Raw genomic sequence first — 4,806 nt, 5'->3', positions numbered from 1 at the left:
AAAGAGGCTAATATCGATGCTAGAGTGGTTCGAATGGCAAGAAACATGGTACAACCACTAATTAAAGACAAAACCTTGGTGAGAGGGAGACAATTAGTGTGCACATTTGGAACATGGCACTTGGCATATTTAATTAGTATGTTGCTGTTAGCACAATGGAGACATCAGTTGTTGTTTTTTTTTGCTGCCACGTTGGGGGAACATTTCTGTTTCTTCAAACAATGTCATGCTATCCTTTATGCTACTAGGATTTATAATTAGTGTGGTACTGTTCACATGTTAGGAGCAGTGCCTCTCCCTTGCAATTTTTCCCTTCCCTGTAACCGTTTCTGCTAATTTTTTTCTCTCATCCTTGCATCCTCTGGCTGGTTTGGCGTACAATTAGAATACCACCCCTTTTCACGCCAAGGGTTCAGCTGCAATTCACGGTTTAACTCCAGTCCAAGGGAAACGGTTTTGCGCCTCATTTGTCATTTGTGCCAGCTTCAAAATGATATAAAAAGAGGAACCTCACCATCATCTAATAGCTGGGATTTTATCCCTAACACAGACGGCTGGGATGAGAGGACGTTAGAGTGGTCTCCAAGTTTGTTTGGCTATATAAACAAGCTGGCTTTGCAGGAGAGAGGGACAAAAAAAAAACAAAAATCAGAGGCTGAGAAGAGGAAAACAGAGGGGAAGAAGAAGGCTGAAAGTAGAAAGATATATATATATATATAAAAAAAAAAAATTATATATATATATATATATGAGAAAGAGAGAGGAGATTAACTGTAGTCCACCCTACCTTGCCGAAAAGGGGGTTTACAAAACTCTAAAAGTTTTGAAAAAGCTCCTAACGGCAAAAAGAGGAAGGCTTTCTTTGGGTCATCAGAGGCAAAGAAAAAAAGCAGGGATTGCCCATCGGTTATTTCTTTGAAGATTGAAATAACTGGCCATGTTGTTTTGGTTTTAGTCTGTGATATATGTTGTATAAAGGCATGCTCTTCAAGTCTTTCCTTTTGCATGAAACCAGTATGGCAGTTTTCCCAGATTGGTAAAAGAGGATAGGTCATGAGTCACGAGTGTTGTTATAATAGGATTTTGGGTTTAAGTTGATGAACCAAATTTTATTTGAGGAGAGTTGGCTTCGAGGGGCCATCTTTGGTTTTTCTGTTTTACGAACTGTTCAGTTTTCTTGCAAATTCTGAGAATATATGTGGATGGTTTGTTGTTTTTAATTGTGATTAATTATGATACTTGTGTTTTGATCAAAAATAAAATGTTTTTTTATGTTGAATATGGTTAATATCCTAAAAATAGTTTGAACATTCTTCTTTTTGAAAAAATAAATATTTGAAATTTTAAAAATATATTTTAGCATGGATTTTTTAAACACAAAAATTATTTTCTTGCATTTTGAATTTTACGACATGTTTATAAATTCCAAAGGATGTTGGGTAATATTCAAAAAATATAAAATTTTAGTTTTTTCAATTTATCATTATTCATAATTAATATTTGAATAAAAAAATCTCAAAATGGTTAATATCCAAAACATTACTATGAATGATTTCCTATTATTCACTATTTATATTTGGATAAAGAAACCCTAAGTGGTTAATACCCAAAATATTTTTCTAATTTATTCGTTAATAATATAAGGGCAAAGAAACCTATGAAAGGTAAATGCCCAAAATATTATTAAGAGTAATACATCCTGTTCATTTTTAACATAAGGGTAGATTTATGCCCAAAATATTATTCAGAATAATTTAATTGCACATCCTTGAAAGAAACCTCAACTATAATGAGGAATATTTTAATTTTTATTCCACGATTTACGAGTCGTGAAAGTAGAAAATATTAAGACAAAAATAGGTTTTTAAAGCACCTTGAATTTCCTTAGATTTCTAAACTTAGTTTCTCTTCTTTGCAAATTATGAGTCACGAATACTTGAAATACTAAGGGAAAATGAGCTTTTAAGCACATTAAATCTCCTTGGATCTCTATCTTAGCCGTCTATTAATTCATAGGTTGTATATTTAGTTTGAATCAAATACAGATTTCAAGAGATTTGCATTGGTTCTCCTTGGCACTCTATAGACATATCTAAAGGTATGATCTATATTAGCCAAGAGTTCTTTCTTTTAGACTTTGAGCCCAAGTTTATTCATCGTAGTAAACCTATCCTAGAAAAAAATGATGGGATTAGAGAATATCAACACCATAGCAATTATAAGGCAAACCAAACACCAAGCAGCTTACCTTAGGTAGGGCGTACTAGGAGTGTTAAAACCTTCCCTTTGCGCAATCAGTCATTTGCCTTAGAATCTCTAAAAGACCAGTTAGGTTTCTTAGTGACTATAATACTAGGTGGCGACTCTCTTTTCACAAAAACAAAGACCCTGACATCATCCCCACTTCAGGAAGGGTCACCGCGACATCACGCTCTCGCGAGGGTACGATAGTGAATGACGTGCATGTTCCCTCTATAATTGAGATTCCTTGAAGTTTCTAGCTATTCATCTCTCCCTTTGCCCATCAATAATAATGAGAACAAGTTGTCGCTCAAATCTTTCAGCTATAAATTCACATTCTGTCCATTGTTGCCCCATAGCATTAACTTGCTAGTTTTTTTTCCCCGCATAATATTTTTAAAAAATAGAATATTACTTTTATCTAAACAATCTCCAAACTCTATACTAAAAAAAATCTTAGAGGCTGGAGAGAATATGATAAGAATCAACTGTTGAAAGCTTGTGTGCAGGAGTTCCTATGATTTGTTGGAGTTTTTTTATGATCAGGTAATAAACAGTAGCTATATATGCTAGCAGTGAGTGAGGAGTTGATATGGAGATTAAAAATGATTTCAATGTCAAAATGTTAATAGAAGGAGAAGAGGGTAAGAAAATGAGGGGAAAAGGCATGTAGTGGAAGAAGTTGGCTGAAGAGGCTACTGGCTCAAAAGGTTCATCCTCCACTAATTTAGACAAACTCATACATGAAATATTCTAATTAATCATTGAGTTAATTTGTTACTTATTTTGATTTTAGTAAAAGAAAACAAGTTTCATGATTAGATTTTATTGATTATTTGTTGGAGAAGTGGTGTTTGATGTGATTGTGATTGTGCATGCATCCTTGAATCCAAATAAGGTAATTATTGTAAAGATATCAAAGGACTTAGTCCTGTCACATGTCAAGTGATTAGAGAATAAAATGGTTAGAATGTTGTTAGTATTGTTAGACAGTTAAAAATGTCTGTTAGCATTAATTAGTGAAAATAAAAAGAGGATAAATAACATAAACAAGCTTCCAACTATAGATATACATAAAAGATGTCAAATAGTGTGAAATGGATTAATCAATAAATAATACAGAAGCTTTCTTCTCTCTCTCTGCTTAGCAGAAATTCTCTCTGCTTTTCTTCATTTCTCTATTTGTTTCTATGTAAATTTTGCTATCTTTACATTGTATCAGAGCTCATAGATTCTTGATCTTGTGATCTTCTGCTTCTACACTCTCTAGTTTTTGTTTTTTATTCTAGCTTCATTCTCTTCTTATTCATGAAATTCTTTTGTATTCATCGATTTGTCTATTATCTGTTTGATATATTGTCTAACTGAAAACTCTTCTTCAACTCTTTGATTTTCTGTAAGATTCTTCCTTCTCAATCTTTGATTCTCCTGTTTTACTTCTTGCATTCTCAAAATGGTGATTACTTCTAAACTTCAGATTGTTCAATTTCCTATTACTTATTTGCTTCCTATGATTTCTACTGCTGTGACAGTCAAGCTTGATGATACAAATTATCTCATATGGCACTTTCAGATGAAAATTCTTCTTGAGATTCATGGTATTTTAGGATTTGTTGATGGCTCAAGGAAATGTCCAAGTCGATTTGATGTATATTATGATCTTGAGGGTGTTGAAAATGATGATCATCAGGTTTAGAAAATGCATGATCAAGCATTGATGTTGTTGCTTATTGCCACTCTCTCTTCTACTACGATTTCCTATGTCATTGGATGCGTCAGTTCTCATGATATGTGGGTTCAACTGAAGGATCAATTTTCTATAGTTACCAAAGCACGAATCTTTCAAATGAAAAGTGAGCTTCAAACTATCAAGAAGGGTTCAGAACCTATGTCTCAATATCTGCAAAGGATCTAAGATGCTCAAGATCATCTCTCTGCAACAGGGGTTTATTTTGAAGATGATGATATTGTGATCTTGGCTCTTAATGGTCTTCCTTCTGACTATAACACATTTAAGTGTATGGTTCGAGGCACAGACAATGTGTTATCTCTTAAAGATTTCCGGTCTCAACTGCTTGCTGAAGAAGCCACTCTTGAGCAAACTCATTCTGCACCTCCATTTATCTCTGCAATGATGGCTTAAAATCAGATATCTCAAGGCAAGGCTCTTGTTCTTAATAAAGGTAATTATAATTCACATCCTCAAAGGCATCCTTCTAGCTCCAAGTCTGCTCCATCTTCTCAATTTTCCTCTGGCTTTAATAGGGGTTTAATGGCTATCGTGGTTCCACTAGTGGTTTCAATGGTCCCAATACGATGTTCACTAACGGTGGTTATTTTGGCAATCAAAGCTCTCAGTTTAAAGGTCATGGCCTAGGTTGTAGTCATTACCAATCTAGTCCACGACCTTATCAAGTTCAGCCCACTTCTAGTCCTGGCATTCTTGGTCCTGGCACTAACATTTCTACTTGTCAAATCTGTAGTAAGAAAGGTCATGTAGCTGCTGATTGTTATCAACGCAACAATCAATCTTCTACTCCTAACTCTTCATTCCAGTGTCAAATT

Source organism: Populus nigra, chromosome 17, assembly GCF_951802175.1.
Source record: "Populus nigra chromosome 17, ddPopNigr1.1, whole genome shotgun sequence".
In the NCBI taxonomy this organism is placed as follows: domain Eukaryota; kingdom Viridiplantae; phylum Streptophyta; class Magnoliopsida; order Malpighiales; family Salicaceae; genus Populus; species Populus nigra.
Note: the sequence above shows the minus strand (reverse complement) of the source record.